Source organism: Falco rusticolus, chromosome 3 (assembly GCF_015220075.1).
Source record: "Falco rusticolus isolate bFalRus1 chromosome 3, bFalRus1.pri, whole genome shotgun sequence".
In the NCBI taxonomy this organism is placed as follows: Eukaryota; Metazoa; Chordata; class Aves; order Falconiformes; family Falconidae; genus Falco; species Falco rusticolus.
Window position 1 is genome coordinate 111,499,669 of NC_051189.1, and position 14,155 is coordinate 111,513,823.

At 48.4% G+C, this 14,155-nt stretch overlaps 1 protein-coding gene across 7 annotated transcripts in view; it reads right to left on the reverse strand.

The window, feature by feature from the left end:
* DISP3 (dispatched RND transporter family member 3) overlaps positions 1-14,155 on the reverse strand; it is a 111,088-nt gene that overhangs the window by 24,130 nt on the left and 72,803 nt on the right. The window lies entirely within an intron of this gene.

Below are 14,155 nucleotides of genomic sequence, written 5' to 3' on the forward strand. Positions count from 1 at the left end.
GAGGGCACGTAAGCGTACGCTGAATCCACCTCCTGCTCTGCAATCCCACAGTACAAAAACAGATGGGCACCACTGATGGCAGATGGGCACAGTCTCTCTTCTGCCAGATGTCTCACCCTCAGGAGGCTAAGAAATGGGGTGAGGAGAGGGTGGCTCACAAAACTGCTGTGTTGTTTCCCCCCTTCACGTGTAGGGCTGTTAGCAAGAAGAAAGCACAGAGGGGTCTTTTCAAGTCTCTGGAAAGGTTAGGAGAAATCTAGCTGCTTTTAGGCTCCATTAAAATTTTTTTAATATTCAGGATGCAAAATCGTAAGCAGCCAGGGAACATCTGAAAGTTTCCCTGAACAGCCATGCATCACTGTGTGCGCCTCAGGCATGGGAGCAAAGCCAAGAGCATATGAGCAATGCTGCCCATGGCAGCTACTGGCCTGCAGGTGCTCCTCCACCCAGCTTCATGGGATGCACACCCACGTGCTCTTGTGTTGTTGCTTAGAGCGCCTTACTTGCCCCACGACAGGCAAGAGGCCTTCCCATGTCCCTCAATCTGCATATAATCCTCTTCCAGCTGCTCCTGACTGCAGTCCCGCCTTCTCTCCCACACTCCATGCTGCTCCCAAACTTTCCCCACAGAGCAGCCGTAACTCCATCAATGCTGACAAAACAGTGGAGGGCAGTGACATCCTCCTATGTGTCCAAAGCCCGCTGACATGCTAGCCCCCCCAAACACAGCACTGTTGCCAGCCCCAGCTCACAGGTTGCCCCACACTGCTCGCCTCTGCAGACAGGCAAGCTCAGCACACGCAAGCCCTTGGCCAGTGACACCCACCTATCACTCGGCCGACAAGTACTGTCGTCCTTCTGCCTCTAAGAGACAATCAAGCTACAACTTCAGCTCACATTAGCAGTGCAGACTGGTGCTGCATGAATGCAGGTGCAAAGCTCACCCATCCCACCTGTACAAGTTGGTGTGTGCATGCAGCTACCTCCGCTCCACCCGGCTGCCCCTTCTCCCACTGGCCCGGGCTCTCCTTCGACAGAACAGAGTTACTGCAAGACCTGATCAGCATATGTATTCTCTCTTCAGAATGAGAGGTAAAGACCCATAATAATTTCCCATTTATTGAGCTGCTGAGAAGGAGGGAAAAGATTCTAGTCCTGAAACAGAATGGCCTGCACGTGCCAAGAAAGGGAAATGAGAGAGACTGAGATAGTAATAAGCCAGCAGAAAAAGGATCATACCAACTTCTTTTTTTAACCAAGCACTAAATCCTCAACTCAAGGGATCAGATGTCAGGCATCTCCCTCTGGCTCTTCCATCCACTCTCACGGTGACTGCAAAACCCACCTTATAACAGGTGGACACCCGCAATGCATGAAGGCCAGTGCATGCTGCCCTCTGAAGACTGGTACAAATTCTGATGCTGGTGTAATCCCCAGCACAGCAAGTGCTGGAAAAGCCCCAAGATTATACGCACTTATGTGAGAACTGAGTCAGGGAAGAATCAGGACTTGGTCCAGGCAGAAAGGCAAGGGCAGGGAGGGAGGCACCTGGGCTGTCCACGCGGGGTAAGCGTGTGCATGCATCCTGCCCTAGTTCCGCCACAGCTCTGAACTCCCTTCAAAAGAGTTTGCCACATAATTCAGCTGCAAAGCCAGACAGCTCACTTAGCATTGCCCCTGGGACTCGTCTGGCTTTACCGCCTTCATCAGATCCTGCCTGGGTCAGGATGAAAGCTTATCCAATCCAAAACATGGCAAACTCAATTGGCAGGGGAGATAAACCCTAAAATCAGCCAGAAGGGGAGTGAAATGCGTTTTTTCTACTTGAATTCTACTTGGGGGCTGGCCTGTTTTCCCTCTACCACTTCCCATACTACCCAGGGACTCCCAGCACTGAAGCATGGCCCAGTTACTTTTTCACTTCCAGGATACGCACAGCGGACCTAATCCTGCATCCCTCAAAGCTCCAGGCTGTCATCACACACCCAGTGAAGGACAGACCCTGAACTGGCTGCTTGGGCAAAACCAGCTCCTCAAGCCCTCGGAGCCTGCAGCAGCTCCTGCTTCCTGCACAGCCATGCAGCGGCCGACTGGGCGCACTGATGGCCAGGGCAGAGCAAGGGGCAGCTCTCCCCAGGGTACCCGACAAGGGGAAGACGTGGGGCCCTTTCCCTTCCCCACACTACCGTGGTATGGATGAAGTCCAACAGCAGGGTTGCAGAGCTGCAGAGCTGCCTACAGCGAGTATGCTGCGAAGCGGGGACAAATCTCAAGCCTTTTGCCTAATGGCTGCATAGAATCCACAGCTGCTGCGCTGCTCCGGCAAAGCTGGGCCTGCACAGCTCCTGTTCAGCTCACCCCCTCCTAGCCTGGCGTTGGCACATGTTCACCTGTGCTGCCTCACTCCTTCAGCCAGCCAAGAACCACCTGGGGATGGGGAAAGAGGAAGCGGGGAGAGGCCAGCGAGCTGCTGATTCAGCAGCACAGCTGAGCTTGGAGGGATGTTGTAGAAAACAGAGCTGGAAAGGGAGGGTAGAAGGGGGATTCAATAGGGGAAAGGAAGAATTAGCCTGTAGTACAGTACATAAAAAGCCTCCTCCCTTAGCATTCAGTCTTCAGACTGCTGGGCAGTTTCAGCACCATCCCAGGATGAAGGTCCTGCCTGATCTGAAGCTGTGAGTTCAGAAAATCCATCACAGCGAAGAGACATATGGCCAAAGAGACTCACATCTTCCAACCCTGTGTTGGTACAAAGACACACAGCTTTATGGAAGGTACCAGTAATGCCAGGATCCAGCTGATGACCTGGTTTGCCTCCTGGCAGCTGCAGCGGCAGTGTGGAAACATGACTAGGAGGAAAACAAGAAAGGCCTCCTTGCCAAGTCTATTTTTTCAGTGCCAATGGGCACTTCTGTCCAGAGGAGCATAGAGGCTATCTCACATCTGATCTGAGCCACGCTGCCAGCCCTGCACACCAGACAACCTGCAGCTGAACCTCAGCACCACGGCCATGAATACCACCGGTGCCCAATGGAAGAGGCTTACCCTTTTCCTTCCTGGATGACTATCACAGAGCAACCAGTGGCTGGCAGACTGGGCCTCCAAGCCCCTTGGTATTTGCCCTTCTATCTAACCCGGGCATCCTCCACTTCTTGCTGCAATTTACCAGTCTGACTGGATTCATGAATTAAGGATTTAAAGCACTGTAGGGCGATGGAGCACAGGGTAGGAATAATTATGACTCCTGTGAGCCTGACACACAGCAGAAAAGAAGGGACAAAGCCAGACCTGGGAGACCTTTAGATCAGCAAGAGTTTTGTCCTTGGTAGCAGCAGGTGGGATCCAGCTCAGACCCCAACAGCCCTGCAGGGCTTGTCATTCACTTGCACCCCAACCAGGAAAATCCCCCATGCAGCTCCCACATGACAGAGGTTTTTTTCAGTAAAATCTAGGATAGAAGAAAGTCATTGACAAGTTGGGGAGAGGCAGTGACAGATGAGGAAGCTAATTACACCCGACCTGACTAATTAATGCTGACTTTCAGATTAAAAAATCCTCACTAGTGTTCCATTTCAATTACTCAGTTGTTCCTTCTTACAGGAAAAAGGAAGCCTTGTGCATCAGCAAGCTAGAAAGAAACAAGGAAAGAAAGCACAAGGCTAGAATGGGAGGGAAAGACAATTTCTGTAATATGGGAGATTCCTATCGACAAAATAATTAAACTTCACATTCATTTCTCCCATGGGCAAAGCTTTCAGAGCAGAACTAGCAGTTTTATGGTCCTATTTGTATTCCTCAAAACTCTTGGAGTTTCTACCAAAGGCCGCTTTAGGCCCCTTTGTTAGCTGTATAAAGTTCTTCTAAGAGGGAGAGAAATAGCCTTTCGTGCTTGTAAAATCATCCCAAGAGCACCCAGCTTCTGAAAAAAGCCACCTCTCTGTAATGATGCTCAGCTGACAGCGTGGATGGACACAGTGCCCCCCAGGCCCTGTTGTACTAAGGAACGCTGTACAAAGCTCTGGCTTCGTAAAACAACCAGAGGGCATCATTAATGTACACCCACTCTAAAGCAGGGCACCACAGTGATACTCGGGACCAGAGTTTTGCTCTGCACTTGAATCACTGAGACCGGTCTAGAAACATCACTTTAAAAAAACAACGCAGAAGGGCTTTCTCAGGTCCCTGCTCTCCCTTTATCAACACAGCTGTAACTGAGTGCATGGAGTAAGCTGTGTGCTGCCCTTTGCCAGTGCAGACTGCCTTTCATGAGTGGGAAAAATGAAACCGTAAAGAGGAATTAGATACGATTTCTGGGCCCCTAAATGGAGGTCTGACTTTCAGAGGTGTTGCAGTCCTTCCTGGGAAAGCAAAGCTGCCCCAGGACACCTGAGACTGGGCACCTGAGCCTGAGTCTCCTGAAACACTTCTGAAAACACTGGCTTGATTCAGCCATTGACTAGAACCTGTGCCTGAAGATACAACACAGGACCTGTTTTAGTGGAACACAAGCCCAGAGATGCACGTGCTGTTTAAAGGCACTGGTTTAAAGCGCTGGTTGGGCTGATTGCACCACTATTAATCAAGCAGGTCTGCTTATCCAGCTGTACAGCACAATGCAGCAACAAGGCTTTAATCTATTTGCTTTCTGGGCCCTTTGCATTTCCCTTCCCATTTGCTTTGAATCCTTCGATAAGATACACAAAAACATTGCCAGACCCCAGGCATTTTCAGATCAGAATGAAATCAGAATGCTCCAGCAGCACAGTGCTGTTGGAATTGCAACACAATGATGCAAACATGTTTGCTGGGGAAAAAGTTAGATAAAATTATCTTAAAATATATATATTTAAAGCTCTATTGTCTGCAATTGAACTTGCCCACAGGGGGCAAGACAACAGATAGGGCTATATACAGGATGGAGGACTGTCTGATCTTCCAAGCTTTATGAAGTACAAGCATGCACAGTCACTCCTAAACAAGGTGTCCTCCTTCACTGCTAACTCTCCTGCCCTTCCTTCCCCCTACAGGCACTCCTACACCCCAAGATATGAGCAGCTGGAAATGGAAAGGAACAGTCAGATTCAATGAACTTAAAGGTCTTTTCCAACCAAAATGATTCCATGATCTATCAACCTGCTTTCAGAATGGACAAAGGGCAGTTAGAGCACTCTCAGCCTACGATATCAAGGATCTCCTGCCTGCACCTGCCTGCTATGCCAGGTGTCTGACAAGCACTGATTAGATCTACTCATAATTGCATGCCAAAAACAGTGTGGAAAGATTAGCTGCAAAGTCAAGCACTCACCAGTCAGGAAATGCCAAATTCAGGGCTGACACAGCATCCTTAATTTGCCCCCCTTCTGTAAACGCTTTGCCGTGCAATTTTTCTTCCAAGCTCAGTGTCTAAAGGCAAGACCTCTGCCCTCCACCACTGCATGCGATAGACAATGCTCCCTGAACCCACCAGCTATTTGCTACCTTGTTCTCTCCTCATTGTTCAGTGTGTGGTCTCACGCCTCGCTTCCTGCACGCTGCTCATGCCTGGCTCAGAGGCAGAATTATTAATTTCCTCATGAGCTTTTCAGCACTGCCTGTCACGACAGAGTCTGAAGGCTGAACAAACAGGACTGAACTGAATCTTCTCTTAGCATCTCTGAGAAGGAGGGGGTGGTATAGTCCGCATGTGACAGATGCGGGAGCTCAGGAGATCAGAAAGAAAAAAAAAAAAAAAGAAAAAAAAAAGAAAAAGAGATGTATTTTGGCTGCCTAGTTTGACACACACGATACCCAAATTCTTGGAGTGCACAGCACGGCACAGATGGAGGCTGTGCAACAAACTACAAGCTCGGCTTTGTTCTGCGGGTACAATTTGAGCTGTAATGTGAAGCATAACCATTGCTGTGCAATGTAACCCCTACACTGGTGAGGTACATCCAGCCTCCACAGGGAGAGCCAATTTCACACAATCTACGCTAACCAGTGACATGGGTGCCAGTACCTGGCACACCTCAGAAAGGCTTAACAGTGCCAGAGCACAAGGACCATCAGTTCCCTCATCCCTCCTCACCTCTAACCTGGCCGTGTGGACAAGGAACAGGGTGGAGAAAGGAACTGCAAGATTACTATATGGGGAAAGCACAGACACTGGTTTTAAAAGGCATTTGCTCTGTGATTGCGTGTGCAGGCAGTGCCTTCTCACACAACAGACCGAGAAGAACAAGGTAACCTTACAGTTGTGATCCACACAAGGTTGTATAGCAAAAGCAAAAAGGAAAGCAAAAGCAGCTCCACTGTGCTTTGCTAGGAGTAAGATGCCTACAAATAAGAACTAGCGCAGCCATCCGAGTTTCCTATTTTAACATCACACTTTTCCTGAATGTTTCCCGAATTAGGAAAAAGAGCGATCCCACAAGTTTGGATCAGGGGGAGACCTTCATATGGCACTATTTTCGGAAACAGAGGCAGCCCCACCACTGCTCCAGCAGGCTAACCACAAGGTCTGTCCTGGGGTGCTATTTCCTGAATGACTCAAGGAAGAATCTGTATCCTGACGGATTTAAAATAAAAAAAAAAAAAATACATATTCAAAAGGACACCATACATCGCCCCAAAACACTTGCTTCCAAGTACTGAAACTAGCACTTTTCAAAGGGTAAGGTCACCAGATTTGTTGGCATCAAACCATGCATGTTTGGTGCCCTGCCACCCCAGGATTGCTGCAGAGGTAAACCCACATAAGAACATCACTAACATGCAGGTCATTGCCAAAGCAAATTCATTTCCTGATAAAGCAATTTGCTCCTGGTTATTGTAACTAATGATTGTAGGTGTTAGAAGACAGCTTCTTGGTTATAATCTCACAAAACATGCCTCGCAGCCTTGTGCCACGTCTACCACTTGAGTTACTTGCTTGTGTTAATGATAAGGCCTCGCTGTCACTCAAGCATGTGGCACTTGCGGGTTTCTGCACAGACGCCAAGCAAGCTGAGCCTCTGATATGCTTCAGAAATGACTCACCTAACCACTACAAAAATTACTTAGATTTTGTCTGAGCTTCAGCCACTTGCTGTTGCTAAGTAAAGGGCTGGCTTCTGGATCAGCTGTGTGCTTTGGGTGCTGCCACACAGCCTTCAAAAGCCCCCCGGACCCACCTCCCGGAGACCCAAGATCACAGGCTTGTTAAAGGCGCGTGGATTTCCACACTCCAGTGTCTGCCCCTGGGCACCTGTGGTCACAGCAAAGCCTTTACAGATCATTAAATACAGATGGCTGCCACAAACCAGGGCCTTGTATTATTATCCTAGGAAGCGTCACTCGCTCCAGGAAGGAATCTTAGGCCACGGAGAGGATTCACCCATTCCCAAGCCCCTGGAATAAACTGCCATCCCCCCAAATGCTGTGTGCTGCTCTTTCATAGATAAACTCAAGCTTCCCAGACCACTGTCACCCCGAAAAGGAAAGCCAAGTCCTGCTGTCAGCGCCTGACAGTCATTTATTATTCCACCCTGTGCCCAGGCTCCCCAGTTTACGTCACTGTGGGCACTGATAGCGCTCTATGCTCAGCTGCATTTCCCAGCTCTGACCCTGCTCCCCACACCTGCTCCTTGCAGCAGGAGGAAGTATGAAGACAAGGGCTGGCTGTGCACTCTTCTCCATCTGCAGCTCCCCAGCAATAGCCTGCTTGTGTGCACACTCTGCTTCTGGGACTAATCAAAACACCCTCTCCGAAAGGCCCCTCTCCAGAGTCTCCCCATAAGCTGCTAGTTCATCACTGGGAAGGAGGAGGGTGATTTCTTCCTCACCGTGCACACGAGCTGCTTTCTTGCCAGCAGCCTAAGTGGCAGTTTGTGCCGATGGGATTTTGCTGGTTGTGGTGCTGTGGGCAGCAATATGAAAGCTGAGGCAGGAATGCCAACCTGTGCTGCCAGTCCTTCTTGTCAGCCACAGCATAGGCAGCTTTTCATCTCCTTGCCACTCCAACATAAAAAGCACAATTAAGGCTAAAAGGAAACATTGCAAGTACTCCCCTTCACCTGAAGTGTCTGTATTCAGCCAGCTCTGCTCCTCAAACTGACCTTCCAGGAAAAGGAAGCACAGGGAGAAAGTCCCACCTGCACATGGGTCTGAGTCATGCGGCTCAAGAGTTTCTCACTCCAGATGCTACCTTGCCTCACTCTGATGGATCTAAAGGTCTTGCCTTTTTGCTTCTATAATTTGTTGACATCAGAAAATGCCAGATTCAGAACAGAAAGGCTGTAAGGACTGCAATCTGTGGTGGGGACACAGCTCCCATGGCATTTCAGTCATACTCAGTTCTTCAGCAGGGCTTTCCACGTACTGGCATGAAAGAGCCATGGATGATGCTGTAGTCCTCTTATGAGGGAGCAGAACACATCTCTAAGGTTGTTCATGCACCATTCCAGCTGCATGCACTGACCTGAGCTCATCTGTGGCATAGATATGGCCTCTTGTTTCCGAGAATATGAGGGCCTGAATTTTGGGGAGAATTCATCCTAACAGTCACTACAGCTGAGTGGGAATAACTGCAGCAAACCACACTACTGTCACCCATGAACAACTTACTATTGGATCAGGAGGGACTCACAAAGTAGGTTGTAGCTAGCTGGCTCTCAGAAGCCTACAAAGCGGGAACTGAGCAGGTATGTCTTTCTTACCTCCCACACTTCTCTCTCTCTGAAGCATATGCAGCCAGCTGCTCTCCTCCCATGAAAACCTGGTGCTTCTGGAATTAGATTAATTAGCACTGCTTTTTCATCTTCCCAGGATCCGGAAGAAATCTGAAAGCAGACATGTAAAACCCAGAGACTGGAGAGCCTCCAGTGCCACAACTGACTGCTCCAGAGCAGGACCCGGGTGAATACAAGGCTTTTCAGAACAGAGGGGAAACTTCCTGAGGGGATGGTGAGGTTGTGGAGACAAGACAAGATGCCCGAGTGCCTACACAGCACGTCGGCAGATCCCCTGCCAGTACAAGGACTTAAAGCTTACTGCCAGCTGCACCAACCATGCAGAAACTCACATTAAATGTTACCGCAGCTCAATAAGCACAGTCCTGCAGACCATTAGCAGAGGAGGGGGCAGGGTCTCAAAATAAGCAAACTGGTTTAATGACACATTAATCTCAGGGAGAGTCCAGGATGCTTCCTAATACAGACAAGAGACGCTAAGAGCTGGTTCCTGTTAGTCCCTGTGCAAAGGAGGGAAACGACGCTGGTTACGGCTGCCAGAAGCTGGCCAGTGAAGCCATGTCTATAGGATGCAGATTTAGGCCATCAGGACTGAGCTCAGAGCAGCAGTGTCCCTTCCCTCTTCCCTGTCCCAACACGGACCCAGAGGGCCGTGATCTAAGCCTAGCCCAGGAGCAGTTCAGAAAGACACAGATGCCACCATTGTCCCTATTCCCCTTCTACCACCAAAGATTCAGAGATTAACAGTCCTGTGAGCTGCATGAGCTCAGCAGCTCCTGAACAGCAATTGTCCAGCCCAAAGGATACCAAGGGACTGCCATCTGGCAAAGGATCAAAGCATTTCAGGCAATTGTTCCCAGTTCCTTACTGCATCCCAGTTTCAGCCAGGCATTCACAGGCTGAGATGCTACCTGTGCTAACCGTATGACCAAGTCCTGCAGTTAAAACACAAAAACAAAGGAAACATTTATGGCTTTGCTATCAAGTTTTTCTAGCTTTCCTGTGGCAAATCACATCATCTGCTTCTGAGCTGCCCTCATATTCTAGAATCAGAGACCCCATCTTCCACCCTTTCATAACGTGCCTTGTCCCAAAGCCTCCTGGAATTCTCCGCCACAAGCAAACACGGAGTAATGCTTGCATAGACATTTGTAAATTGATTTTCAAAGGGACTCACTCCACTGCCCTGTGCTGTGTCTGGCCCTCTGGAAACCAGCCCCAGTTGGCTGAGTAAAGGGACAGCCTCACTGCAGTTACTCCCTGAATCAGCCAGAGGAATGGGAACGCAAACAGTACCAGGATCTGCAACGTAACAGAATAGATGGGGATGTAGGCAGGTGGTATACACGCAGGAATAAATTCAGCTGCGTGTGTGCCAAGACTCGGATCCAGAAGGAATGACCTCCCCCACAACACATCAGAAATACAAGAAACAGCAAGAGGTCTGTAAAGAAAATGTCATCACAGTCTTAACTTAATCTGTTTCTGCTACTTACAGTATAGCTCTCTGTTATTGGAATCTAAATAAGGTCAAATGCTTTACTGTACCACTTCCACAGAAACCTATGCTATGAACTCTGCAGTTAGTGTGAGGTAACCTTCTCCAAGGAAATAGTTCAACGTAGCAGATTTACAGGAATGAAGCTTCTTTTCTTCAGCTTAAGCAGTGCCACAGGGGATGAAACATTTACCTGCTGATATATCTTGTTTCCAGTTGTCATAGGCTGGTGTTTTATAGCTCCCTATGATGCTGCAGTGTTGCTGCGGTGCCCTGTGCACAAGTATACCGACATCGGTGACAGGAGTGAAACGGACCAAAGAACACCCAAGACCACAGCTCAGTTGCCCACTCAGTTGTCTCACTGAGCCCCATATTAAGTGACAGAGCTGAGATGTAAGGGTTAGGACTGAGAGAAAGGGTAGCCTTGGAAGTAAAATTCAATTTGGATGTGGGAAAAAAAATGTCTCAAAGCATGTATATCAGTCTGAAACACACTGTTTAAAAGCATGGCCATAGATTTGACACTCGGGAGAGTCCAAGGCACAGACATTGCTCAGTGGGTCCCGAAGAGCCACAGACTGCAATGCCTGGGCCTGCAGCTTGGAAATCCCAACTGCTGGCAGGAGGCACCAGAAGGAGCAGCTTTCTGTGCTGTTCAAGAACCAGCCCAAGCTTTCCAGCAAAACAGATTTAGGTTTCAAAACAAGCTGTTGTCTATATTGTCCAGACTCACAGCCCTCAGTTTAAATGGAGCCCACTGTTTTATTGAGTCACTTCCATGCTCTTGTAGGCCTGTCCACCTTTCCATTTCAACTCAGCCATAAAAATTGGCTTGGAGATTACACTTGGCGCATGAGTTGTTAGCTGGAGAGCAAGTGGGAGGGTATGCGAGGAGGGAGGTGGAAGGAAAGAGATGGCAGAGAAAATATGGAGACAGAGGATCTGGCTGGGTTTGATTTGCAAGCAGGAGTCAGGGTTGCTTTGGGCTTTTCTCAGGCACATTCAAAATGCCCCATTGGGTTCTAGTTCAAATCTCAGTTTGCAGCCCCATCTTCTTCATGTATTCATTTTTTCCTTGTTAAAAGAAGGGGGGGAAAAAAAAGAAGACAAATTACTTGATTCAGAGAATCAAGTGTGCTGCATGTTCAGCAATACCCCAAGCAGTAGAAAGGATTAGGTGCTGGTTTGGGTTTTTTTCCAAATTGTCTCCACAGACTTTAATACAGCATTCAAAAGCAATTCATTCTCAGCTCCTGAGTGCAAACCTGAGCCAAGAAACAAGTCAACAGACAGCACACCCCCTTAGGAGCAAAGAGCACTTTGCATTTGTGCATGATATCAGCTTCTATCAGAGACCACATAAACCCTTTGCAAACACCTATCAGATCCAATTTCCTTATTCCTCTAGGGAAACAGGTCAGATCATATGCAAGTTTATAAATTAATTAAGCACAGCTCCGCAATCTAGCTCCAGCTCTGCTGGAATTCAGCCATTACTTTTGCTGACTTTAACAGAAGCTAAGTACAGACCAGGCAAGTTACAACTAACATTATTAAGTTTTAGTTGCCATTTGGGGAGCAGCAGCCATACCTACAACCCCAGTTAACAGTGACACAATGCGGGTGCCCAGAAACCGCGGCATCCAAAACCTAGAGTAGCCTTTGCTACAGCAACCTTCCAGATCTGTTCAAGATTTGTGGCAGAGCAGCAACAGGACCCAACTCTTCCCAATCTCCCCATTAGCAGACACCCCAGCTCCTCCCATGCTCGATGTCATACCTTATAAAGGAGTTGATACCCAGCAGGGGCCTGTAATGCTGACACATGAATTTCCTTCTCTGCTACTGGTCTGCAAACACACAGGTCCTTTAAGAACATGAGAAGGCAGGGGGAACAGGGCTCCTGTGATACATTTTTGTAGATTGACTGTGAAAGGAACAATGTACTGAGCCAATGCTCCTGGAAATGAAAATGCCAATTCAATGTAGGACATTTATTAAATATATATGTCACCACAAATAGATGAAGAAATAGAGAATCTGTGACTTGCTAGCCCAATATCAGACAGCCAAGTGAGCTCAGAGTAAAACTAGAGAGCTCCCAAAACCCTGCTCTGTGTTCAAGCCAAAGAAGTTTCTGCTACGCAAAAGTAAGACAGGAAGAAAATCTGTGGCAACATCATCAGGCAGGATACCCTGAAGCCTCTACAAGTCCGTCCACATTAGTTATCTTAGCAGGCAGGTTCTGGGCTGGCATTCCCAGTAACAAATCCAAAGTGACTTCACTGATGTGACTGCATTTACACAGAGCGAGCGAGATCGCAGCTGCAGAACCAGGCCCCAGAAGCCATATCCTGAAGTCCAGGCAGAAAAATGATTGTCACCTCTGACTCTCCCCCATAAAGACGCAGACAGTTAAGGCCAGCAGCAGTTTTAAGAACCAGACGACTGCCAGTATGTCTTTCACCCCCTGCAAACACATTGGCCTCTCCCCCTTCTCCACTATTTATGTAACAAGCACTGCTGCGTTCTATTCAGGAGGAGTTGTTCTCTATTAACAGAGCTTGGCAAAGATCAGGAATTAACTGTGCCAACTTTCAAGCCTGCTGCCTTAAGGCAGATGGCAGGGAAAGCATCCCAGAGTTGTTCCCCAAACCTCTTCTCCCAGCAAGCAGAGATAACAAAACAGGAAGACAGGGTCAGGTATGAGTGAAGCCCTAATTTCAGGGCAGCAGACAGCCGCTGCCTGGGGTGCCCTGCTTTGCAATCGGCGTGCTTGCTTCCCCATGGACCAGCAAAGCCCACTGCACTGCCAGTGCCACAGGCTGAGAGCAAGGGCACAGATTTTGCTGGAAGTTTTATACTGCCAGAGTTACAACAAGAAAGAGGAGATGCTTGGCCTCTCCAAGTCAATGATGCTGCTGTCAATCAGCACTGCTTATGACTAGCACTGAACTGTACCTTTATGGGAAAGCAAATCACCCCAGGGCAGCTGGAAGGACAGGATTCCCACAGTTACCGTGACCCACGGCATAAAAAAAGAGCTGTGGTTGCAGAGCATCCTCTGCTTCCCATCAGCAGAAGATAGCTGCTCTGCCATCCCCACCACAAAGGGTGCTCCCAGGAGCAGTTCCAGTGCCGGGGTTTTCAAATCACCCCCAGGAAGGCAGAATGTACTCAGCCACTGGCAGGAACAGACACAAGTGGACTCCTAAGCTGTGGAGTGGCGAGTGTCCAGTCCTGGTGAAGTCTGTATGACATGCAAGTGCCTTGTTCTTGCAAAAGGAGTCCACCATCCCCAGCTCTAAGCAACCAAAATTAAAGCTTTGAAGCTCGTTTTGCCCAACTTTCTATGTCTATTTTCTCCCATTAAATGAAGCACTCCAGTTATTAGTCTTTTCTGTTTTTCAATACTATAAAAGTATGACTCAATAGCTATGCTGAGACCTCAGAAAACTCTCATGGTGCTGCAGAGGACACTTGGTGACAGCATGACAGGCAAGAGGGTCATAAATAATATTCTACCGGGTGCTAATTCAGACAGTTGTTGTAGCTCATGCCTGAAGCATGCTGCCATCAATGGGACAATTTACAAACTCACAATTAAGCCCTTGCTGAAACATATTCTGGGCTGGGGTCAGTGGAAAGTCTCTTGCTGACTTCACCCAGAGCTGGATTAAGCACTTAACTCTTATACTGTCTCCTCCATGTTCCTGAATTATTCATTAAGGGCCAGGCACTGCAATCCATACTCACACTGCGCTTAATCTGTCCTTTAAATTGACTTGCATTAGTCTGAGTCACAGGCACCACAGCACCTTACTCTTTAAACAGTCTCACTGAATGCAGCAGAGCTATTCATGAAAGAAGGAACTCCTCTGCGAGAGGAAAGGAGGCAGGATCCAGCCCTTAGAAAAGACATCAGTAAGGCTACACCTCAGAAAAT